General features: G+C 40.7%; 1 protein-coding gene across 1 annotated transcript in view; it reads left to right on the top strand.

The window, feature by feature from the left end:
- Positions 1-26,901, top strand: part of DGKB (diacylglycerol kinase beta) — a 317,020-nt gene that overhangs the window by 234,902 nt on the left and 55,217 nt on the right. The gene's annotated exons all lie outside the window — the stretch shown is intronic.

The following is a 26,901-nucleotide window of genomic DNA, read 5'->3' as shown; positions in this document are numbered from 1 at the left end:
GTTGAATAAATACCCTATCAAATGATTTTGTTTTCTAGAATGAAGAAATAAGCCCTAGCCCTAGCCTAACTAAGCCTCAGATTTCATGGTGCACCTAAGAATTTTCTCATTTAGGTTTCTGTTTGTCCTATAATTAATAAAACTTGGTGACTGCTTTCCAAATTTTGACTTCACTGGTACCCACATGTCAATAAAAAGCAGCCTTATTTTGCTGTTCTTCATGTAATGCCAATATAGCTACATATGCCAACCAAATGGATGGTTTGGTTTACATACACCTGCTTGGACTTTTTTATTATTATTATCTATCCATGTTGTAATGAGGGATTTTGTGAGCTGGAGACTCTGACAGTGATTAACAGAGGTGTTCTAATGTCAAGGAATGTTCCCGGACATTCTAAGTGCTACGGGAATGAAAATGTCAACAATTTAGCAGAGTGTTAGCAAACAGTTTAGTTTCTGTGAGGGAGGTGAAAGGTCAGTTTGAGTAAGATTAGAATGCCATGCAGGTTCTGAAATCAGTTGATTATTGGATTGGCAATCAGCTTTTACAACGTCACACATGTTGGAGGGATCAGACAAGCAGTGTGGGCAAGTAGAGAGTCTGAAGAATGGAAAACTAGGCTGGAAGAGTTCCCAGAGGGAGGGTGCAGCAGGATCAGAAACCAAAGGCAGATTGAAAACTAAGCACTTGACTAAATCACAAGAGCCTGAGGGAAGAGGAGATGGAGACCAGAGAAATGAAACACAGAGAAGACAGGAAGTATTAAAAAGGAGGTGAAAGAAGAGCTGAAAAAATAAAAGCTCACACATGGCCTGAGGGAAAAAAGTATGTATTGCTAGCTAGAAAGTGAAAGGGGGCTGAAAATAGTATTGGGCAGACAAAGGGAAAAGTAGGCAGAGGGCCAAGACACATGAACTTAAAATGATGATAGAAGCATAGAATTGAAGCAAGCACAAAAGGGCCATGAGAAAATGGGGCTGGGGATAACCTCGACCTCGGACTATTTATTTATTTAAAATATTTATATCTCGCCCTATAGCATTAAGATCTCAGAGTGGCATACAGATGAAAGCATACAGGATAAAATAATAAATATGCACAGTTAAAAACAAATTAACCCATGAACCAAGTTAAAACAATATATAATTCTGTAAACCGCCCAGAGAGCTTCAGCTATTGGGCGGTATAAAAATGCAATAAATAAATAAATAAAATAATTTAAAAGCAGTAAAAGCAGTTAAAACAATGTGCCAGTGAGTTTAACCATAAAAGGCTTTGTTAAAAAGCCCTCTAAATAGAGGAGGGGTTGTGAGCCATTAAATAGAAGGGAGAGAATGCTGTAGGACTGTGGTCCAGAGAGTCAGGGGCACATGGTGTTGCCTGGTCCACATTCTGAGGAAAAACTATGAGCCTTCCCCAACCTGGTACCCTCCAGAAGTTTTGTACCAATACTCATCAGCCGTAGTCAGCATGGCCAATGGTCAAGAATGCTTGGGGTTGTAATATCTGGAGGGTGTTAGGGCAGGGAAGGCTGAAATAGATGATCCATTTAAAATACAGGATTCCCAATCTTGTGTTTGCTCCTTTGTGCAAAGTAAGGGATGGGGAGATGTGGTGGAGTGATAAACGCTTTTCTGATCTGCAAATTTCACTCTGCAAAGCCTCTTCCACCTAGGCTCTGAGACAGGTTGTCCCAAGGGTGGAAAAGAGTTTCTGCTTAAGAGAGGGTTTTGGAGGGAAAGGGTTAAGCACACCCCACTCCTGGCCACTGCATCTCCCCTGAAAATGCATTACCCTCACTTCCTGTTTTGCTCAGAATCCTGTGTTTGCCACTGCCAAATAACTAGTTTGAGGCTGAGTGAAGAGAAAAATAAGAGTTATCAAGAGCTGCAGAGAAGAGAAAAATGTGTCTTAATCTGGGGGGCTTGATCCTGCTAAGTCCCAGTCAAACCAGATTCATGGGTTGCCAAAGTGAAAAAAAGTCACAAATGGATCAGATTAACAATTTATTTTATTTATTTATTTATTTATTTATTTATTTATTACATTTTTATACCGCCCAATAGCCGAAGCTCTCTGGGCGGTTCACAAAAATTAAAACCACAATAAAACAACCAACAGGTTAAAAGCACAATTACAAAATACAGTATAAAAAGCACAACCAGGATAAAACCACGCAGCTATTGATTACATACTGCCATAAATGGATGCAGAAAGAAATGCAAAGAAAGCTCACCTGCCCCTTCAGCAGATCAGAGCAGTCCTCACAGTATACAAGACACCACCCAAGGCCCAACACATTTCTCCAGGCTGGTAGTGTACATTTCCCCCCTTGGTAGGGTGACCATATTTTGGAAAACAAAAAGGAGGACAACATGGTCGCCCCCAAGGGGGCGTGTCCAGTACCAAGGGGGCGTGCCCACCCGAACATAGCCTTGGTCACATGTCTGATTTTACAGCACACATTTAAGACAAATCTCTTCTTCATAACATCTTAATGTTAAAATCACTGAAATAAAGAACAAGTGAGAGATTCAATGTATCTGAAATTAACTTCACTCACTCCTACTTTTGTAGGTTTTGCTGTACTTTGAAGCTTTTGCTATACTCTTTGTGTTATTTTATTTATTTATTTTATTACATTTATATACCGCCCCACAGCCGAAGCTCTCTGGGCGGTTTACAACAATTAAAAATAGTAAACATTAAAAGTATACAAAAATTTTAAAAACATAAAAACAGTATAAAAACAACAGTATAAAAAGTGTTACATTCTCCCCTTCCCTCAAATATTTTTTCTGACTGTATCTTCACTCATTGCAAGCTGCTGTTGTTGTTAACAGGATTTGCTACTGGCCCCAGATCTGTTTCAGATTTGGTATGCTAAAGCTCTACCTAAAAGCTATCATGGTGCCAACTTTCAGCTCTTTATCTTTAAAAATGACAGTTTAAAAAATAATAATTTTAAAACCTCATTTTTTAAAAAAATCCTAAAAAATCAATGGATGAACGGATCTCTTTCAAATTTGGTGTGGCTAAAGCTCTACCTAAATCCTATCATGGTACAAAGTTTCATCACTTTGTCTTTAAAAATGACGATTTTAAAAATAATAATTTTAAAACCTCAATTTTTAAAAAATTCCTAAAAAATCAATGGATGAACGGATCTGTTTCAAATTTGGTATGGCTAAAGCTCTACCTAAGTCCTTTCATGGTGCAAAGTTTCATGTCTTTATCTTTAAAAATGACGATTTAAAAAATAATAATTTTAAAACCTCAATTTTTAAAAAATTCCTAAAAAATCAGTGGATGAACAGATCTGTTTCAAATTTGGTATGACTAAAGCCCTTCCTAAGAGCTACCATTGTGCCAAGTTTCATGTCTTTATCTTAAAAAATGACGGAGTTATAAGCATTTTTGTTAATTCCCGTTAGAGCTGCTCTTTGTAAAAAATCCGGATTTTCCCCTCCCCCTCCCGGATTTGCCGGTTTACCCCCAAAACCCGGGCAAATCCGGGCAAATCCAGTCATATGGTCACCCTACCCCTTGGAGTGAGACCAAAGAGCAAAACTGGCCTGCAGGATTTTATAGTTGTCTCTTCTTAGCTCCACAGCTTGTCATGGGAAACACACTCCCTTCTCAGGAGAAGGGAGGTTTCTCTTTCGCTCCTCAGGGAAGAGAAGAACAACATCTTTATTTCAAAAGATGAGAACACTTCATATAGGTCAAATAGCTGTGGCTGTACTTGCTTGGTACCAATTAAGGTCTGTGAGAGCCCTACTAAAACCTACCCATTAAGTGAGGATATGCAGGTCTCTCCATACAGTTAAACAGCTTATATAAAAATTGTAGTGTTCTGTCATAAGGATCATAAGGGGCAGCAAGGCCCAAGAGGAAAGGATAGGACAGGCTGAATTTCACAGGAGACTTAGCTTCCTCTTGGCTGGAGGCGTAACCTCTCTCAGTGAAATGTGACATGCAGTCTTGATATGTTACGGAACCCCATCTATCCCAGAACTTTAAAGTGGATGCTACCTGGGAGCATGTTGGGAATTGTAGAACTTTTTTCTGTCTTTTCCTTCTTTCTCTATTCCCTGCATAAGAGAGAGTGTAATACATTGAGGTACACAAATCAATACACTGATATAACATTGCGGTTATCTGTCCTGAGACCCTAGGACAGAGTGAGATTTTAAATAAATAAACATAGCAAATGAAATTCCAGCATAGTTTTCCCTTTTAACAAGCACTTTAATGCAAACCCTAGGAAACTCTGATATCTGCTGTTCAGTGTGTGACCTTTCATCATCTCTCCGTGCGTGGCCTTATTATAAAGCAAACTGAAGCAGTTACTATGAGCAGTGAATTCCAAAAAAAGCACCATTCCCCTGTCTTCAATATCGATCTCTATCCCAACCCCACACCCTGCCCAGTCAATCTCATTTTAAAAAAATGTGAGCTCCAGTCCAAAGCAGGGGTTTTCATTTTCACTTTACATGCAAGAATGTCTAAAGCTAGCAATATAATCTCTCACACACACTCGCAGGCCCGTACACCTGCAAATTGAATTTTTCCAAAGATAAATTTTAATATGCTAATCCTCATGGCACTGAAAAATATTTAAGCCAAATGTCTAGTAGATGAACCTGAGCCAAAGCTATCTATGTGGCCTTATAGCTTGTAAGAATTCTTCAGGTTTTTAAAGAAGCTGCATGTTTCCAAATAGTTGTTCAGAGACCTCACAGCAGTTGCCAGCTAGATTGGCTCTAACCACTGTCATACCCTTTACTATAACTACTGACATTCCACTTTTGTCTTCAAACCAGATGTCACCCATTACTGAGAACATTCTCTCTGCAGGTGCATTAGACTCTCTGCATGCCAAAACAAATTCAGCAAGCAGCAGAGGATTTTACGATGTACTTAAAAACAACAAAAAACTAACCACCAGTTCTCACCATGATTTAAAAAACAAACAGAAACCCCTCTCTATGTGTGTGTGTGTGTGTGTGAGAGAGAGAGAGAGAGAGAGAGAGAGAGAGAGAGAGAGAGAGAGAGAGAGAGAGAAAGCAAGCAAGCAAGCAGAGGGAATCTAAAGTAGAGGTCATGATCATAAATGTCCAGGTTTTAAAAGAGAAAACTATCCCTGTAGCTTTGAGGCAAGGCAACAAATGGAAATAAGGCAGAAGATCTTTATGCGAGTATTATTTTATCACTGGATTAAGTGGCTACTTGGTTTTTGATTCATCAAAAGCCCATGCAAGCATTCAGCCTGCTCACATGAGGGCGAAGAGTGGGAGGGGACATGGATGTGCATGCACGCCCCGCCCACTGCACCCCCTTCTGCTCAGTCCTCAACCATCCCACGCTGAACAGGGAGGTCTGAAAGGGCATTCTAGTCACATTAGCTTGGATGCAAATGAGAATTGCTGTACAATCCAGAACCCTGAAAAGCAAAAGATCCCCCCTTTCAAATCCTTTCCCACACTTTTAGACCTCATGCGAACAGGCTGAATGCCTGCATAAGACTAAAAAAGAAACCTCCAAAATAGTATCTTGGCACAATTGTAAATACACATAGAGGACAGAACCAAAACAAGCTTTCCTGACAGCGTGGAACTGCCACATTTCTCGGTGGTGGTTCAAAGGAGTGAATGGTGAACCAATGATTTCTCATGACCAATATAACCCTTTATTAGACACCTGTCACCAAGGCCAGATCTATACCAAGCAGAATATAACACTTTGGAAATAGTTTGAAAACTATAGATGGAGTATGTCCTGGGCCCCAACAGTTATTATTATTATTTATTGCATTTTTATGCTGCCCAATAGCCGAAGCTCCCTTGGTGGTTCACAAAAACTGAAACCATTCAAAGTACAAAACAAGCAGTATAAAAATGATATAAAATACACATTAAAAACTGATTAAAAACATACCATACATGATTAAAACATCTTTAAAACATCCTTAAAACATCCTGAAAACAGTTGTCAGTACCGTTATAAACAGTTTTGAAGCAGTGGTGTAGATCCTGCCCAATTCCAAGCATCTATGTATAGTTGTGTCCATGAATTACTTGCCAGCAAAAACATGTAATCTGAATAGGAATGTTTAAGTTAAAACACTTTTATTAATTATTAACAAACAGCTTTTCTTGAAAAACAAACACCTCGTATGAAAATGTTAGATTTACGGGTCTGTTTATTTAGGCTGCATGAAATCCGACTGTTATAGAAATTAATTTTCATTTCATGTAATTCATATCCGACAAGACACGACATAGAGAACATCTTCGTTCCTATGGGGTGGCAATACGTGCAGTGAAGAAAGCTTTCTTCTCTGCATGCATTGCATCTGCGAATCCGTGTCCAGCAGAACTGTTCAAGGTGGTGAGAGGTCTAACTCAGACACCTTCCCCCCTGAACCCGATTTTAGAGCCTTCAGTAGTTCGCTGTGATGCCTTTAACGATCATTTCACAGATAAAATTTCTCGGATAAGAGACAGCTTAGATGCTGTCATTATAGCAGAAACTGACAATGAAGTGTCCAGCAACTCCACAACTACGATTTCACTAGATCAGTTTCAGTTATTGAGTACCGAGGATGTGGACAAGCTGCTTGGACGAGTAAGGAAGACAACTTGCCCTCTTGATCCCTGTCCCTCATGGCTGGTTGTCCAGGGAGGAGATGTAGTTAGACAACAACTACAGCATATTATTAATGCATCTCTCAGAGAGGGGAGTTTTCCATCATGCCTAAAAGAGGTGGTAATACGGCCACTTTTAAAAAAGCCCTCCCTGGACTCCCTGGACCTTAATAATTACAGGCCAGTATCAAATCTTCCATTTTTGGGCAAAGTGATCGAGAGGGCAGTTGCTTACCCTGCCTCTTCCCAGAGCCACCTTGCACGCAAGGAACACCTACAGGTAGAGATTTCTGGGGAGGTGCAGACTGCATTAAGTGGGTGGATGGAGCTCTCCTGGCCATAGTGGCGAAAGAGTTGTCATCACTACAGATGACAGCCTGTTTGTCTGGGAGGCTTACACAAGAACACTGGTGGCTCAAGGAACATGGTTCACAAGGGAGGAAAAGAAGAATATAAACCTACAGGAACTGCGAGCTATCAAGCTGGCAATGTTGGAATTTCAAGAAAAAATAAGTTAGCGCCACGTTCTTGTGTACTCAGATAACACAGCTGCAAAAGCCCAAGTAAACGAACAGGGAGGAAAGGTTTTGGAGGTGTTACTAGGAGGCATGTATAATTCTTAGATGGGCGGAACATAACCTGGTATCAATCAAGTCTGAGCACTTGTCAGGAAAATCTTGGCCAATTGGCTGAGCCATGAAGTGGTGCAGGAAGCAGAATGGTCATTGCATCTGGAGGTTTTTCAATAGATTGTCCAAAACTTTGGGCTACTAGGCATAGACCTATTCGCCATACCGCAAAATGCAAAACTCCCCCAGTCCATGACAAGAGACATGTCTCCAGAAGCAGTGGGAAACAACACACTTGAGAATCCATGGGATCAAGGACACCTCTGCCATTACTACCAGAGATTCTTTGAAGGATAAGGGAGCTGAAAACAGAGGTGATTCTAGTGAGCCTCTTCTGGCCACACAGACCTAATCTACCTCTCCCACCTGGGGTTTTGGAGACTTTTCAACTGGGCAGACCTGCTGACAAAGGTTCCAGTGACACATGTCCTCAGCCACACATGTTGCAGCTGACAGCTTGGAGGTTGAGTGGAATTAGTTTGAGGTTTTAGGTTATTCATCAGAGGTGCTTACAACTCTCTTATCATCTTTCAGGGCCTCTAAAATCAGGTATGCTGCAACACATGGAAGCCATTCCTGTCCTGGTATAACATAGAAGGAAGGGATCCTGAAATGAGGCAGGTTCAGGATATTCTTGACTTTCTACAGGCAGGGCTTTCAAAAGGCTTAAGTACTAGAACCCTGAAACTGCAGGTTGCAACCCTGAACAGTGTCATGGGATGCAGGGGTGTACAGGGAATGTCTTCCCATCTCCATGTCTTCCAGTTACGTAAAGGGCTGGTGCTATAGGAAACCCATCCATAGGTTTCCTTCATGAAACTTAAATTCGGTTCTGACAGATGTTATAAGGGATCCTTTTGAGTTGCTGGGGAAAAAAATCCCTCAGAGTTCTTACATTACAAACGATATTTTTTGTGGCTGTTACATCTGCTCCTAGGGTATTGGGGTTGGGGGCACTGTCCTCTGATTCTCAGTTATGTGTCTTCCACTATGACAAAATGATTAATCATTTAGTACAAAGGTAAACTCAGGATTCCATAGGTCCCAGGAGGGACCTATCTTTTTGTCCCAAACACCAACAAGAAAAGAAATGGCATATGCCTGGTGTGTGGAAGGCTCCATGTTTTTGTTTGGATAGGACTGCAACACACAGAAAATCGGAATCCTTGTTTGTGTCCTTCATGAATATATCCCTGGGGAAAATGGTGTCCAGGACCACCATTTCCAGATGGCTGAAGGAATGTATTCAAGTGATATGTGTTGGCCTTGGGAAACAAGCTCCTCAAGGGGTGACTGCTGATTCTGTCCAGGGAGCAGCCACATCTGTTGCCCTTTGGTGAAGGTCTTCCATAAAAGAAATCTGTAGGGCTGCTACATGGGCATCCATAGATACCTTTTCTAAACATTGCAAGGTTGCCAGGTACTTTTCTGGCGATGCAGCTTTTGGGAGAAGGGTTTTACAATGGGTTGTTCAGGTCTGATATTAAGCCAACTGAAGCGAATGCCCTCCATGAGTCTTGGGGAAAAGGAAATTCTTTCAGTGAATTGCTGTTTCCAAGAATTCCAGAAGGAATTTGCCTGCCTCTTCAGTCCATTTTTTAAACTGTGGGGGGAGGAGTTTTTTGGTCCTTCTGCAGCACATGTGGGGGTAGTCAACAGTTTTGCTGGGGGGATTTCCAATTTTCAACTATATTTTTTTAGTTCTCAAGCTGTGATGTTAACATGTTTGTATTATTGAACTGGCATTTTTGCGAGGAGTTGAGTTGGTATTCTAATTCTATAAGTGTGGTGGTTTGGGGTTTGCTGTTGTTTGTTTTTTGGAGGCAGTAGGTTTTTTTCTGCTTTTCCAGTACCAGTTTGGGAGACCAGAGATATCCCTCCCTCTGGAGGTGACCAGCAAGACATTGGCCCTACTTACTGATAGAAAAGGAGGGGCTCTCCCCGAAGGATAAGAATATTGAATGCCCTCTGGGAGCCTTGGAAAGAGAAATTCATAGTAAAAAATTCCTTACTTCCTTAGACAGTTAGTGACCTATTCCAGTCACTCCTGGGCAGAGGACACAGCCCTGCCATTGTCCTCTGGCTAGATGTTGAATCCCCTGCAGAGCCTCCATCTCCCCAGCCTTACAGGAGTCTCAGTTTACAAATGTGAGGTCCTTTTAGTAGTCCAATCAACTCCTAGGATGAGAGAAGCTCACTACACTATAGGTCTTGTCAGCTTACATAAGGCTGTAGTTGGCTTTAGCTCCCTGCTGAGACAACATTCTCCTATTGTTGTAGTAAGAGAGTCTTCCAGCCATCAGGACCTATTTGGAGCTACCCACAGTCCTCTTTTCTTGTTGTCTTGTTCTGACTGCCATCAGATGCTTCTGGTTTCCCTTGTGAGGCTCAAGGAACCACAGAATGGGCAAACACTAATCACAGTTGAGGCAGAATTGTGAAGATACGAAATTATGTTAGACCAGATTAGACTACTTGTCCATTTAGCCCAGTCTGCTTTGACTGGCGGTGTCTTTCAGGATCCGAGACAGAGGTCTTTCATATCATCTGCTACCATCAACATGCAGAAGGTTTCATATTCAGTCCTTAGTATCCCAAGTTAAGAGGTGCAAGGGACTGAACCTTAGATGTTCTGCATGCAAAGCATATACTTTAAAGACTTTTTAAAAAGGCTCCAGGGAACTGTTCTATTCCTGAGATGATTCACAATGTCCATAACTTAAGGAGGTTTCCAGGCATTGGGAAACAAGGGTGCTGTGCAATCCTTGACCTTGCCTAGCCTCTATTAGTTGCCTTGAAAGTAGCTCGTGCTTGCTGACCCACGAAGCCCTTTATGCACAAAGTCTCTTATTAGAGCCAGTAAGACATGGATATGTATCAACCAGATTTTCTTACATGTGGTCTCTACGAATCTGTCCAATTAAGGAGCACTTGAATAAAACCATTTGCTCTACACAATAGTATGTGTGCCAATTCTTTATCTGCTGGAAAAACACACACACTTTAACTTTCCAGGCAACAGCATATTAATCCATGTAGCTGAAATTATTAGGAAATATACTCTCGGCTTTGTAATGATCTGTGCATTCAAGTGTTACAAACCTTCAATGAGGTTTGAAGGGGGAAGATGACATCTTCAGAGCAACTTTGTATGAAGAGTTTTCATCCAGAGTTATCATCTAAATAATTTACAAAACAAAATAATCATTTGTTTTATAAGTGTGATCATGTTGGAATAAAGTTGCGTATTACTAAAATATCAATATTGAGGGAAGTGTAAGATAACAGATTTAATCAGCAGAAGTTCAATACTTTGCTAGGAGGAAAGGGCATCTTGGATACCTTTTTCTAAAATTCCTTTTGGAGAACTAAAATGGCCTAAAAGTAAACAAGTGTGCCATTAACTCTCAGCATCACTAATTAAAACTGATCCCTACCAATTAATCTACCAAATATCTAGTCAATTAATCTTCCGATTAGACCCATTAAAACTTGTTCCATAACCATACAGCAATAAATACGGTTAGTTCATTTATGAATTACATCTTTGCTTTATAGTTTTGAGGTTTACAGTTCAGCTTCTTCCAGTGTGACCTTTATGCAAATCAGTCTTAACAACAAAAAGTAGGTGGAATTAATCAGTTTCTTGCAGTCTTGAAGTATTTTTCAGATGCATAAACTTTGTTGGACTTCTTATCATTCCAACAAAAGCAAGTTCTAGCATTTTATATCTCTCCTTTTTTTAAAAAAAAGCTATATAACAATGCCATTCTCCATGCTGTTCATGCTAGTTAAATGGGTTCTTTCTTTTTCAATTATCTAGCAACATTTTTGTCAATTATCCAGCAGCTCACATTATCAAAACTTGCCATAAACTGGATAGTTCTGTCAGATTCATATAATGATGGAATATATGTTTAAAAGACCTCATGTCCCTACAGAAATCAAATACGTGGCCCCCAGACCAAAAGAGATCTGATGCAAGTGCCATTAAAGGAATCTAGTTTCTGAATTCAGCACTTCTAAATTCAGTGGTCACGGTGTCACCCTTTCTTTCAAGCTATTGCAAGTAGCTCCTTCTTTTAAAAAGTCTTTTCTATTATCTTTTGTTTTAGCAGAATCCATTCATTTTCCAGGTCTGCTTTTCCCATGCACCAGTTTGCTAAGTGAAAGGTTTTTACCTGCTCAGCTATGAACCCAAGCCAGAGCTGACGGTGCTTCTCTAAAGAAACCTTTGAGACATGTGGGAATTTGAGAAAGAAAGAAAAAGCATGCTATTCTAAGGCTGAACTTAGAGAAACTCAAAACAGATCTCACACAATCCTTTATATCAATTTGTGTAGGGGCAGCAGTGTCCTTCACACACTAACAAACAAAAACCATAAAACCAAAGCAATTGAACCCAACCTTGGGAAAACATTTGTTAGAAATAAAATTAAAAATTCTTGCCAAGACTAAATTCAGACATTTGGCGGTGGGGGGTGGGGGGAGAAAGTATTCATCAAGTTTAGGTAGTTCTGTTGCAGAAAAGTTTTTAATGCATTTATTTATTTATTTAAACATTTGTATCCCGCCCTATTATCACTGGGATCTCAGGGCGGTGTACAGATAAAATCAGAATAAAATAAACATAAATAATTTACACAGCTAAAAATGTATTAAATCGTTAACAAATTAAAACCAGTAGAAAAAAAGTTAAAAGCAATAAAACGATTAAAATCAATTAAAACTATGTGTATCCATGAAGAATTTAGCCCTTGAAGGCTTTGATAAAAAGCCATGTTTCAACTGGGGGCCGAACTGAAGCCAGTGTTGGTGCCAGTCGGGTCTCCAAGGGGAGGGTATTCCACGAGTGGGGTGCCACAACAGAGAAAGCTATGCATCAGCAGTGAAATATGTTTTGATGGCAATCTAATAGCTAAATCCTATGAGCCACTTCATGTAGTATTCATTAACACAGTAAGTCAGGTGGCAGTTTCTCAGTGCCGGTGTAAGAGACAAAGTATGCAACCCAGTGATGTTACTAACCACTTAAAAGACCCAGAACCCAGGCCCATAGATAGAAATCTGCATAAAATCCGCATATGCTGATTTATATCTGCAGATGCAAATTTAGAAAGAATTACTAGGATTTATTTAAATTTCACAGGCGCCAAAGCCAGCCAATTAATTGCAAATCCAAATCATTTCAAATAAAATAAATTATATTGTGAACTGCCCAGAGAGCTCCGGCTATTGGGCAGTATAGAAATGTAATAAATAAATAAATAAATAAATAAATAATTCTGTTAATTTGCATCCTGCCTTAGATCATCCCAAACCAATGGACTTTTTTTCCTAAGCTTGCTATGCAGGGAAATATTTTGGGAGGTGCTGCAATATATGGGAAAGAGAGAATTATTCCTTTACTCCCTTTAAAAATTGTTCCCTGCGCGGCAATTAAGCTGAGAAAAAATCCTCCCATTGGCATCAATGGACACTCAGATGCTAGATGGGGCAATTTCCCGGGGATTGCCCCAGTATCGTCCCTGTGTGTCCAAATGACACACAGGACATCCCTGGAGCAGGGAGGGATGATCCCTCCCTTTCCCCAGGACATCGCCCTACAGTTCTAGCCTGCTTTTTCCATGGTCTCAGGATGATCTGAGAGCGTGTGGCCTGGCATCACGGTTTGTCCCAGTTCCCCGTGAGCTCCTCAGGAGCTCTATGCCCATTGGGGGTGGGGTGGGGAGAGGGCAAGGTTGTTGTTTTTAAAAAACAACCACCACCATTTGCGCATGAGCACCCATGCGCTCCGTCCCCTTTTAAAACAACAAAAAAATGGTGGCTATAATGTCATGTGCCACGTGTAGACGAGGTCGACCATCTCGCGATCCTAAAATCACAAGATCGCCTCCCTCCTACCCCCTCGACTAGCTGAGGCCTCAGGACGCTGTGATATAAATCCAGGGTTCAGGGAAATAGATTCAGGGCCAGGATTTCATGGGCCCAGGCTTAACAACAACCATGATGCAATCCATGTACTATTTATTTATTTATTACATTTCTACAGCACCCAATAGCCAAAGCTCTTTGGGTAGAACAGAAGGTTCAAAAGTTGCACAATCTGACAATAACACCAGGTATTGCCGGTATAGATAGTATTGCTAATCTGTCATTATTTTTGCTCCTGACCTATCAATTACTATCCAGAAACAGTGCTCTTAAATGTTGGGGGGAAATGTGGAAATTGAAATTCATAACCTTGCTCAATCTGAAAGGGCTGGGATTTAGAAAAGCAGCCGACAGATCTGCAGATGCAATAGTCTGGTCTGTGTTTCCCCCATTGTTTTCTGAACACCAGCTCCTACTGCACCACATTGCAAACTGCCTTTGAGTTTCCAATTCAGACTTGGTGGATCACAGCCATTGAACAGGATTGAGATCATGGATTGTTAACCATTGTGCACCATTGCTGGTCAGTGTGGTTGTGATGTCAATGGTTTTATTCAGAAGCTACAGCTAGCAAAATCTTACTGTCAGTGTAGCCAGGGGGTATCTTTTCCCTAGGCCAAGAATGGAAATGATGACTACCTGAACTGGCTCAGATAATCATTTCATCACCTGATGACTCCTCAAAAGTCTCTGAGACATCCCCAATCGAGACAGTTTGCCTGTGCTATATATCTGAACAGCAAAAGAAAGGCATTGATGAAACAGATCTCTTTAAGCAATGCACAGGTTCAATTTAGGGCATCCAGAGTTTGTGGAATTCGCAACAGATGGTGAGGGACCTTTGCTGGAATTTTGTTAAGCAAGCATATGCCTCTATATCCCTGTAAAGATTCTAAAAACATGCTTCAAGGACTTGTGATAACAAGACCGAAAAACAAAACAAAAACCCTCTTTAGCAACACACATGAATGACAGCCAGTGTGTATTTGTGACCCAGTTACTTGGAAATCACTGGTACAGAAACAGTTGGCACTCAACTTTAAATAAAACTATAGAAGTCTTTCAGCCACTCCACTCTTGCTGTGTAAATGTGGAAGTACTGTAAATCCTGTTGACAGTTATTGCCATATCTATTGGCACACAGTCAACAGCTATTTGAAAAGTGTTGTGCAGCAGAGCTAGTGCCCATTACCTGTCTCCCTATATTTTCTTACAATTTATTTTCACCCCAGCAGGCAGCACCTCACAATGCCATTAATTTGTAAGGCAGCTTGTGCTTTCCAATGCAGCCTGTTTACAATATGCTCATGTAAACAACCCAGTAGTTTACTGGCAAGGCATTACAGTGTCAGAAAGGAAGCCACAATTGAAAGGCAATAGAAGAAAACAGAGCAGGTCAAGAGGGATGCCTGAGTTCCAAGCTTGCCTCCTAAACTCTGGGTCAGCCCCCCCTCCCCTTAAAAGTGGTAGTGCCCGAATTAATCATTTCTGCATTGGTGAGGCTTGAATGTAATTGGAAATGTAGTAGAAACTCTGCTACAACTAGATACTACAGTTGGGATTATTTACACAACTTTATTTGCAAGGGAAGGGTATCTGGTGATATACAGATATGTGGAGTGAGGCTGCTGGGGAAAAAGGGGAGAAGGAAACCAATGAACCTGCAACTAGGGTTACCAACTGACCATAAAAACCACCCTGGCCTGCTCCTGTTCCTCTAACAGCAGCTCATGCTGTGCATGTCAATGGGCAAAGCATTTCAGGACAATATGACCAGTTTTAGCTTTTACCAATGCCTGGTAGATCCAGGAGTGGGCAACTTGTGGCTCGGGACACAGTGTGTCAGAGCACAAGGAAGTCACCTCGGTCCATGGGCTAGCCAGTGAATGGCGGCTTCCTGAACTCTCCTGGAAGTCCCTCTTCTCGCATGACATCCAGGAGAGTCGGAGAAGCCACAAAGCGAGCGGCAGCTTCCTCAGCCTTCCCGTATATCACGCGAGAAGAGGGCCTTCCAGAAGAGTTGCAGAAGCCACCATTTGCTGGCTAGTTCATGGACCGATGCACCTTCCTTGCACTCTGACACACATCCTGAGTCAGCTCAAGATGCAGTGGATTGGAGTGCAAGGAAGATGTGTCGGTCCATGAATCTGGGAGAGGCAGATGGCGGCTCTAGCGGCAGCTCTCCTGGAAGTCCCACTTATGGTGCGACTCGGCCAGCCAGGCAAATGGTGGCAGCATTTCGGCAGTGGCCCTGTCTTGCCCTTGAGCTGCAGTCGTGGTGGCAGCTGCAGTGGCAGCAGTGGCCTGTCCCTGGAGCTCCAGTGGTGGCAGCATTTTCTGCCTCTGAGCCTGGTTCCATCTGGCGCCTCCAGAAGCAGCATGGAGAATGGCGATCAAGGGTCCTGGTCGGTGACAACAATGGCGGCAAGGGTCGTGAAGAGGGCAGCAGCTGCTCCATGGGCTAGGAGAGAAGTGGAGGGGCAGGCCCCACCAGGGTGCCCTCCTAAACCAAGGCAAGCAGCGTTAGCTAAAGGAGGAGTGTGTAAAGTTAATTTCAGATACCTTGAATGTCTGACTTGTTCTTTATTTCAGTGATTTTAACATTAAGATGTTCTGTAGAACAGGTTTGTCTTAATTGTGTGCTGTAAAATTAGACATGTGACCAAGGCTATATTCCAGTGGGCATGCCCCCTTGGGGCTGGACACACACCCCTGGGGGCCAGACATGTTGGTGTGCATGCCCCCTTAGAGGCTGGCCATGTTGTCCCCCTGTTTGGTTTCCAAAATAGTGGTCACCCTAGGTTTGTGCTGCTCAATACTTTTTATTGTTCTGCACAGATCTAAATAGATGAGTATGTTTTGGTCAGGAGCACTGTGTAATTGTTTGAAATCCTGGTAGTCCATTTGCGATAGCTACGCCACTATTCTTCTACTTTCCCTGCTTCACCTCTACCGACAAAATCAACATGATTGTAGTCACTGTTCTAGTTGCACTTTGCCCCTTTCCCATAACTTTCTTAAATGATTGTGATGTTATTCCTTTCAGTCTGCTCGGACAATGCATTTAAGGGGAAATTATCTGGTCTGTGACTGGTCTACAAATTCCTCCTTACTGTTTCTGTTAGATCTACAGGATTTACTCTTTATTGGGCTCAGTAAGGTGAGATAGAACAAAGGACATTTCTCTTCCAAGATGAGCAGCATATCTTAACTGTATGGAAGGAAGGAAAGAACTATTCAAACTTCAGTAGTGTTTTTAGAACAAGAATATATATATACCAAGATGTTTCAGATGACTGCCAAAACAAACCAATAGAAATCTGTCCAGGCAGAGAGCCTACAACCAGGTAAAGGCAATGGGCTACCTGTGTTTATTATTATCCATTCACTGTGTCCCAAAGGATTCAGAATAATTGTTTCACTTTTTGTTTTTTCCTTTCCTTACACTGAGTATTCCCACTTCTACCTCTAATGCAGCAGGGTAAAAGGCAGGTCAAAAAAGAAGCCTTTCAGATGAGATTAAGGCTTCCTTTGGATGACAGATAACCACAATGGGAAGTATCTAACTCTGTCCTACTGCTTGGGCAAGCTGGTTATGCAACTGCTTGCACCCATTGTGGAATGTGTTGTGCAACTGTTTTGTACCATTGTTCAACCCACTGTGCAACTGTGCATAACGGGCAACCACTTTGGTAACAGAAAGATTCAGCGGAGCTCCGCTACCGCTATTTGAGTTTGTGGAACGTCACAACTGAATATTGCCCATTGGAAGCCATAACTCACGTCCAGAATGAGAGGTGGCATTTAACACCAGTAATGGTATCCTATGTTAATAAAACCTTCATGTCCCTTAGTTGGAGAGGATGTGGGGAATGTGATAATGTTTGGAAGGCAGTGTTGGCTCAAATATTGAAAGAATATAATTATAGCATATGCTTTTGTATTAGTTGTTTTGACAATATTTACAGGCATAAATATACTCCACAAAGATCTGGTCATACTCCTGTTTAGTAGTATCAAGGATGGGAATAGCAAAACATTGGAAAATGCCCTCGGGTTGTATAACTGAAAGTTGATTTAAGTGAATTTGGAGTATTTGTCTTGCAGAAAAACTGACTTATTAACTTTGATATAATCATAAAGTTATGTAGAACTTAAAACTCTGATGCAACCATGATGTGTAACAAAGCACAATGACTTTTTGGTGATGTGGTTCCCATTTATTTATTTCATCAATAAAGATGGTTTGAGTCCTAGACCACCCATCATTCAAATATTGCTCTGGAAAGTCACATTAACATAATTATGAAATATGATGATTTCATCTCACATCTCACAAGTTTGTAATCCTCTTGGCATAGTGATAGTATAACAACTCATGCTTCAGTTTTCTAAAATGTACGTCCAATATGCAACGCTATTTTTGTTATATGTTACAAGTTCCTTAAAAATATATGAAAAAACAGCAACTAACTAAACAAATGTAAATGAAAAAGCATTTAATAAGCCCAGTTACCCCCAATGATAGGAAACTTGGACCATATATATATATATATATATATATATATATATATATATATGATGCTATTTAAATCTGGATTTATACACACCATAATAACCATATATAAGTAAAATATGCTACACTGAATAAAACTCCTGTCAATAACAAACTTTGCAAAATGACCCAAGAGACTGAACATTTTATATTAGCAACGAAGGAATAAGCATTTCTTCTAAAACTGGTTATGTCCCACAGCATTCAGTGAAGAATATGCAGGGGAATAGCTCATTTGTATTTTGGAAAACTATCCAGGTGTCCAGGGCAGGGTTAAATGGATAATATAGTGTCAGACGTCTCTAGGGAACATGTGTCTGGAGTTAAACAAATTGAATAGCAATGACAGATTTTGCTGCCTCCTCATATAAAGGTCAGCAAGAGAAACCATCTATTTGGCATTACAAGATATAACTGTGAATCTTAACCAAATCCAAATTCAAACACCTTATCATACTAAAGTCAATTCTTTTAATGCAATTTTTTTTATTACAATTATTCACTATCTTGAAAGATCCCTAATTTGGAAGAGCCTCAAAATTATCCCACTTTTCATTACATCCCATCTTTTCAGCTCAAGACTTGAATTGTCATCAGTAACTGAAATATTATAGCATGCAATAGTGTTTTACCTCACTGTGCTAGATTACAATAATCATGTGTATTCTTTTTGCAATAAAGGAAACACCTGTAGTAGTAAGTTAATTACTAATTTCCCCCAATATTATTTATTTATTTATTTATTTAAAGCATTTATCTTGCCCTATATCATTAAGATCTCAGAGCAGCATACAGTATAAAACAATGAATATGCACAGTTAAAAACAAATTAAGCCATAAACCAAGTTAAAACAATATATAATTTAAAAGCAGTAAAAGCAGTTTGGAATACCAGTAAAAAAATTATACCTGGAACATTTTCAAAAGCAGCGACAAATTATTAATAAAAATGGCAACACAACTGAAAGAATGTATCAAAGAATAAAGGAGCTGTCAATTAATGAGCTGTTTTAAGTTTAGGTCCCAATGAAATCAATGTGAAAAGTTCAGCATTATGATAAACTTCATTCCCATTGATTTCAATAGGCAATAAGTGCAACATAGTGGATCCAATCCAATATTGTCTTAAATAGAATCTAATATATACAGAAAGCAGAACAACATCACTGGATTGTGAAATTTTGAGTTTCATTTTAAATGGTTTCATTTTAAACGAGGCATATTTCTAAGCCAGAAAGTTGTAATGCTAAATAAGCAGCAAAACCTAAAAAGAAAGAAAGAAAGAATAACACAGTAGATTTTAACACACTTCCTTATATAATCACTCATTCACAAGATTTCCAAAGAAGTTTAAAATGGTTTTGGCCATTGAAAGCACAGAAGCAAAGATGAGTTGTATTTCTTGTTCCCCTGAGAATCTCCCTCTCTCTCCGTGGGTAGATGCATATGAAGACTGGATAGAAGCATTGCTTCAGATATTATAACAAGCATCAGAAGGTATCAACTAGTCCATTTCCTCTTTCTCCTCCTTGTTTGGAAAGTCCAAAACACACTGAGTTTAATACTTCCATGCTAAACCATATTATTATTATTATTATTATTATTATTAGTAGTAGTAGTAGTAGTAGTAGTACATTTATATACCACCCCATAGCCGAAGCTCTCTGGGTGGTTTACAAAAGTTAAAAACAGTGAACATTAAAAACAAATATACAAAAATTTAAACCATAAAAAGCATAAAATACAAACAAAAACAGACAATATCCATTTAAAATAACTATTCTGGGGTCAGTTTAAAAACCTCAGCATATGCTATTAAATGCTGTTAAATGCCTGGAAGAAGAGAAAAGTCTTGACCTGGTGCTGAAAAGACAACAATGCTGGCGCCTGGCGAGCCTTGTTGGGGAGATCATTCCATAATTGAGGGGCCACCACTGAAAAGGGCCTCTCCCTTGTTGCCATTCTCCGAGCTTCCCTTGGAGTAGGCACCTGGAGGAGGACCTTAGATGCTGAGCATATTGTACGGGTAGGTTCATGTTGGGAGAGGCGTTCCATCAAGTATTTATTTATTTATTAAATTTATATACCGCCCCATAGCTGAAGCTCTCTGGGCGGTTTACAAAAGTTAAAAACAGTGAACATTAAAAAAGTATGCAAAATTTAAAGTATTGTGGTCCCAAACCGTGTAAGGCTTTATAGGTTAAAACCAGCACCCTGAATTGGGCTCAGAAACTTACAGGCAGCCAATGCAAGCGGGCCAAAGTCAGTCTTATATGCTCAAACCTTCTGGTTCTGGTTATCAATCTGGCCGCTGAATTTTGCACAATTTGCAGCTTCCAAACCAGAGATGGTTCTAGGAGAACCCCAAGCTATGAACCTGCTCCTTCAGGGGGAGTGCAACCCCATCCAGAGCAGGTTGAACACCCACTATCCAGTCAGAAGAATCACCCACTAACAGCATCTCAGTCTTGTCTGGATTGAGTTTCAGTTTATTAGCCCTCATCGAGTCCATTGTCGCAGCCAGGCACTGGTTCACCACATCCACAGCCTCACCTGTTGAAGGTGAAAAGGAGAAATAGAGCTGTGTGTCATCAGCATACTGATGACAACGCACTCTAAAACTCCAAATGACTGCACCCAATGGTTTCATGTAAATGTTAAACAGCATGGGGGACAAAATTGACCCCTGCGGCACCCCATACTGGAGAATCCACGGAGCCGAGCAATGTTCCCCCAGTACCACCTTCTGGAGCTGACCAGCCAGGTAGGAGCGGAACCACTGTAATCGCATCCCCACACACCACACACCACACACACACACACACACACACCTCTACATATGGAGGCTCCTAGGCTGCTATAGAATATTTGGCCACTGCTTTGAAAGCTTTGGACCCTGATGTAGCATTCTATGGGCTTTTTCCAGGGACATTTTGCTGATACCTTGCTATGAAAAGTTGTTGAGTTGTTAATTCATCAGCCGTTTTACAATGAATAAGGTTAGGTTACATTTTTCCCACACCTGACTCTATGGCTGCCCGCATCCTTTTAGAAGAGAATTAGATGCACTCATGGGTAATGCTTGTGCAGCACAGGGGAAGATTAAACATTAAATCTAGTAAGGTTGGAGTCGAAAGATTTATGTCAGCACTTACTGAAAGCTAGGATCTTTTCATTTTACAGACTTGAAGTGAGGCTTAATCATAACCTTACAAACGGTAAGGACCAGCATTTGCTTAGCAGGGTCTCACTTAAAATGAAGTAGTATAATACCAAAGTTGTGAAGAAATAAATTACAGAAATTAGCAGAGAGCTTCCATAAACTTCCAAGTGTTTTTTTAAAAATTATTTTATATATACTAAAAGCAAAGTCAGTTCTTGGAGTATTGGTTCTAATGCAGCCAAAACAGCACCACCCATGCACAAGACTGAGGTGAACACCAAGGTTTGCTGGAGGAGGAGGAGGAGGAAGAGGAGGAGCAGGAGCAGGAGCAGGAGCAGGAGCAGGAGCAGAAGCAGAAGCAGAAGCAGAAGCAGAAGCAGAAGCAGAAGCAGAAGCAGAAGAAGAAGAAGAAGAAGAAGAAGAAGAAGAAGAAGAAGAAGAAGAAGTAGAAGTAGTTTAAAAATGTCAGGGAGGAAGCCCCCCTAAAAAAAAAAATACTGTCCAATTAGAACTAGGCATGGAAATCTGACTGTTTGGGGATGGGTTTAATGACATGGCATGGCTGGAACCCCGAACAGAAGCATTCTACACTGCAACATTGTATTGCAGGTCTCAGTGTTGTTATTTTAATAGATCCAAACAAGTAGCTTTTCTAGTATATTGTGGCTGGTAGTTTCTTACTGTAACTTAAGTAATTGCCCAAAAGAAAAACCAGCATCAGGACATCTGCTTCTTTTCCAGTGCTTTTAGACAATTGTTCAATTACAAGGCTACCATAGCAATTTAATTTTAAAAGTTCAAAGCAAAAAGCAATGGCTAAGAGCACTTTTTTCTTGAGTAACATCATGAATCACCTGGGAAAATCTAGATTTACATTGTAAGCATAATGGCCCTTAAAAAGAAATACTATATGCTTTACAAATTACACAGCACAACCCTATGCATATCTGCTTGGAAGTAAGATCCACTGAGTTCAATGGGATTTGCTTCCAAGTAAGTGTGCATAGAATTGAAGCCAGCCAGTGTGTTCTCTCTAAATGCCAACCATCTGTTGGCAGGCAGCTTCTGAAATACCACAGTTCAGACAATCCAAAGCTAAATTATTAATTTTATATTTTTCTCCCCTTAATCGTAAGTGTTTTTTGTTTCACTTTCAGAGTCAAGGCACTAATAGTAGTTACTTTAAAACAGTCTGTGATGTTTGAAATGTAACAACCTACCATGAAATAGTAAGAACATTATTAATACATTTTATGATTTCAGGAGAACATAGACATAAAAAATAGGAGGATATTCCTCACCCACCAAAACATGAGAGCAAGGGATAACCTAAATGCATATAATAAGAGAAATATACAATAGACCGAAAATTGCCTCGCAGCCACCCATTTGAGCACCTTGCCCAAGAAGGGAATGTTGGCAACTAGTCTATAGTTGTTAACAATTTCCAGGTCCAGGTCAGGCTTCTTCAGGAATAGCCTAATTATTGCCTTCTTTAAAGAGGCTAGTACCACCCATTCTCTCAAGGTGGAATTTACATCAACTTAACCTCCATATTAGATGTAATACACCATGAAGGTCAAGAACACAGGTGGTTCACCACATTTAGTCAATCCCCTTGCCCACATCCTCAGGCCGCAACAACTGAAAGTCATCCAATAAAACTAGACTTAATTGGTGCTCTAGACACCTCCATTAAAAGAACTGTATTAAGTGTATTAGTCCAAGTCATGGCAGATGCAAGTGATTTCATCTTCAACGTGTAAGCCTATGCGGCAGGGTCTTGTTATTTACTGTGTTATCTGTACAGCACCATGTACATTGATGGTGCTATATAAATAAATAATAATAATAATAATAATAATAACTGTGTGCTATCAAGGGTATATCATCATCTATCTGCCTAGCCTAGATTGCAACAGGCTTCAAATACTCTGTTGGATGGCACTGGGAAGATGTAGTGGTGGCCAAGAAAGTACTCCCTCATTGTCACCATCACAGAATAGGCTTGAGCTCTAACTTGCATTCAGTTGGACTTGACATGAGTCTTCTGGATTCTGCATTCCAGGATGTTCATTCTTTCTTTCTTACCCTCAGGTCTTTGTGCCTGGGCTTTGCTCAGAGGGAGAGGGCATTTGAGCATGATTATGTCAACTGCCCGAGTTAGCTCTGCATTCCACAGAATTCAGGCTGTGACATGAGTATCAGCCATACCATTAGCCTCTGGGGAAAGATCATTTTAATAGGTCCCCACCTTGGCAAAGGGACAATGATGCCAAGAGCCTAAACCTCAGTAAGAAGTGATCTGCCTGTAACAAGAGGATAGACATTCATTCCCACAATTTCAGATTCCATTCTCCTGACCAGTCGAGAAAACCAAACCAAGCATGTGTCTTTATTAGTATGTTGGGACGATTACATGTTGAGGAGACCCATGGTGGTTATGATGGCCATGAAGTCCTGAGCCACTCCAGTCTTGGCAGCATTGACATGGAAGTTGGGATCCCCAGAATCATCATCCTTAGAGTGCTCAACACTAAATCCAAGACCACTGCAATCAGCTTCGGTAGAGAGGTGGTACACCAGCCAAATCCTTAAACTGTCCCATGTACCCAATAAAACATACAAACACTCAAGATCACCACTTGAACAGACAGGAAGTCTAGAGAGGGGGTAGAGCTCCTATAGGCTACAGTAAACCCCCTCTTCCTGACTTTTGAGTTGGTGTTGGTGTCAATAATACATGTGCCTTCCCCCCTACATTCTTCTCTGGCTTGGATTTTAATCTGGTAAAAACTCCGTCCTATATATCCACTTCCCTCTACCACCAGCTTTACCACCCACCTAGCTGCCTCTTACATTGCTGCTTCTCTTGCTCCAGCAGGAGGGAAGAAGGATCTCTTTCTACCTTTCTCCTGGCTTGCAATCCAAAACAGTTCTCCCATTCACACGGAGTGGAATTCACAGCTGTTGGGTGAATTAAGTGACAAGTACCGTTCTGTTTCCTTGCACTGTGTTGCTTTTTTGTTTGGGGCTGATTTATTCAGCCTAAAATTCACATCTGTATTGTTCCATGAGTCATCTGATAGATGAATTCAGAGCTGGCTCTGGAAGAAAGAGCAAACAGTAAGCTGGAACAGTGAAGAAAAGTTGTGTCAGCTTCCAGGCTGATAATTTGACTGGCTGTATTAAGAGGACCCTATTTAGATCCCTATATACTCTGCCACATAAATATGAATAATGCAATTTAGATCTACCCTGCACTTGGCCTTTTAGTGTAGATGCATGTTGAAACATACCAATTACAGGAGTTCAATACCTACTGTAATTCATTCTATCTCCCAGCCTAGTTTTATAGTGTAGCTGCTGCTACACTAAAATTGTATAAGGCACATTTCCCTTTCTTTTCTATGCTTTTCTTTCTTTTGATTGGGACATGCAGGGCATGTTTGCAATGTTAATTTTGTTTCTATGAAATTCTCCCCAAGGCTGCATTCATGCAGAGAGTGTCTTATATGAAGTAGGGTCCCCACAGACCTAGCCATTGCCTTTGAGGAGTGTCTTCCATGCTTGTGTTAACTGAAAAAGTACGCAGCCACCAGGGCACCGCATCCGCATCGATGGATATCCCAGGTCATTATCTGCATAACTGCGATCCTGGAAAAGCTCAGAGAGAACTGTGATGAGACAAAGGAGGAATTGTACCTCAGTGTTAGAGCACCTGCTTTGCATCCAGACAGTCCCAGGGCCTTGCTAGACCCGGCCAGATAAGCCGGCCTGGTGGTGGGGCGACGGCGCACTGATGTTAGCGCGCACCGCCCTGGCTTCCACACGCGGGACGCGCAGGGACGTCGGGATCCCTGCAGCGTCCGCCATTTTTTTAAAAGTTTAAAGGGGCCACGTGCGGCCCGAAGACTCCGCTTATGGCGTGTTAGAGGAGGCTTCAGTGCGGCCTGGGGCCGGATTCCCCTGTGCGTCATGTGGACGCACAGCAGGGAAACTGGCTCTCAAGGCGCGCTAAGGCCTCGTCTAGCAAGGCCCCCAGTTTCAATCTCCAGGTAGGGCAGGATTCTCCTGCCTGAAATCCTGGTGAGCTGTTGAGCTAGATGGACCAATGGTGTAACTCAATATAAGGCAGCTTCCTCTGTTCCTAAAATTGGCAGTCAAGACCAGATCATGTTTGGGTTTAATTTTTTAAAGTCTGCATTACTGAGGATAAAGCTAGCTCCAGTGTAGAGGTGCAAAGATTTTATTAGTACTGAGGATAACGGGTAGTACAAATAATATTGAAGAAATCTGCAATGGAAGCAGATGGATTTGGATTTCTATGAGTCCAACCCTCAGATTCTGCAGTGGACTGGCTTTTACCCAAGTCACATGGATTCCATGGACTCATGGACCTTTTAAAAAAAACTTTCTGGAATTTTATACAAATTTTTGGCATAGATTAAAAAAAAACACTCATCAAAAATCCACATTTATTTTCCCCCTAGGCTAACACATGAAAATTTGCACATTTTGAGGGGGATTTGCACATTTTCACACGTGCAAATGTGCAGAAATGTGAATTTGTACATTTGAGAAATTGGAAGAAATCCGATTCCATTAATGAGTGAATGATGGAATGAAAGGCCCTTGACAATCTGCAAAACGCAGAGTAATATGTGAGAAAAACCATGTATCTTACACCGGATAACAAAAGAAAACAACAGTAAAGTAAGCCAAAGAATCACTAATGTACTGCAAATTCAGCATTGTCTAAAGCGCCAACATGGAAATGGGGATTTTAAAGTGTTTGCCTTTGAAAAGATTGATGTAGAATTAATTGGAACGGGAAAGTAACTGAAAAAGTAAAATTAGGCATCTGTTGCATTGGATAACAGAAAACAAAAGTAAAATTTGAAATTATGGGGAAGGACTAGCTGGGTAGTAGAATAAATGCTTTGCATGCAGAAGGAACCACGTTCAGTCCTGGAAATCTTAGATAGAATGGAGCAAAACACCTGTCTTAAACCTTTGAGAACTGCTACTGGTCAATATGGTATTGTGTAAACCAAAAGTGGGGAACCTGCGGCTCTCCAGAAGTTGTTGGACTCCAGCTCCCATCAACCCCAGTCAGTATGACCAATAATCAGGGAATTTGGTACTTGTAGTCAAGCATCTCTTTTTGTCCTTCTTTGAGTCTGGCATTGGCCTGCTGGAAAGAAAAGGTTTTATTTTTCTTCTGGCCTGGGCAATACAATATTCAGTACACCATTACATTATTACCCCACCCACGCTGATTTGTAGGGAAGTGTTTGCAAGGAGCAATTTTAAATGCATTGCTCTGTGAACATCAAGCTTGTATATGAACAATTAAAATCCCATTTCAGTGATGTCTTGTTGTCATTACTGGCCCTTTATGTCTCCAGTTGAAAGCACTATGCCACAGCATTCATTCAGGTCAGATTCCTAATCCAGAGGTTACACAAACATACAAGAGGCAGATAGTTAAGACAGCCCGCTCAGCATACATGTCATTTCCAAAATGAAAGTTTGTGTGAAATTATACATTGTGAAATACAATATTTCATATTGTGAAATATACTAATATAGTGTATACTATACTAACACCAAAAAAAAAAGTATAAAACCAGAAATCATTCTAATAATGTTCCTTTGCAATTTAGGCACATCTCATGTTTACTGTCATAAAATTTTATGGCTGCATATAGCAGCCAAATTAGCTACAGGAAGCTAAGCATTAATGAAGTTCTCTTTAAGTATGCAAGAATAGATTAAGTCTTTCCAAGAGACTATTTAGACAAGCAGTATTAGGCAATGGAAAGCAGATAGTCTGTGCAGGCATGTTTCAATTCATAGGACATCATCTTTTCTTTACAGAACTCAATGGGAGTCTTGTAATTATTTCAGTAAGGGCACAATTAGGCCTATCCATTTAAACTAATCAGCAATTCTTTTTAATC

Source organism: Elgaria multicarinata, chromosome 1 (assembly GCF_023053635.1).
Source record: "Elgaria multicarinata webbii isolate HBS135686 ecotype San Diego chromosome 1, rElgMul1.1.pri, whole genome shotgun sequence".
Classification (NCBI taxonomy): domain Eukaryota; kingdom Metazoa; phylum Chordata; class Lepidosauria; order Squamata; family Anguidae; genus Elgaria; species Elgaria multicarinata.
Note: the sequence above shows the minus strand (reverse complement) of the source record. Positions and strands in the feature narration are given on the sequence as shown.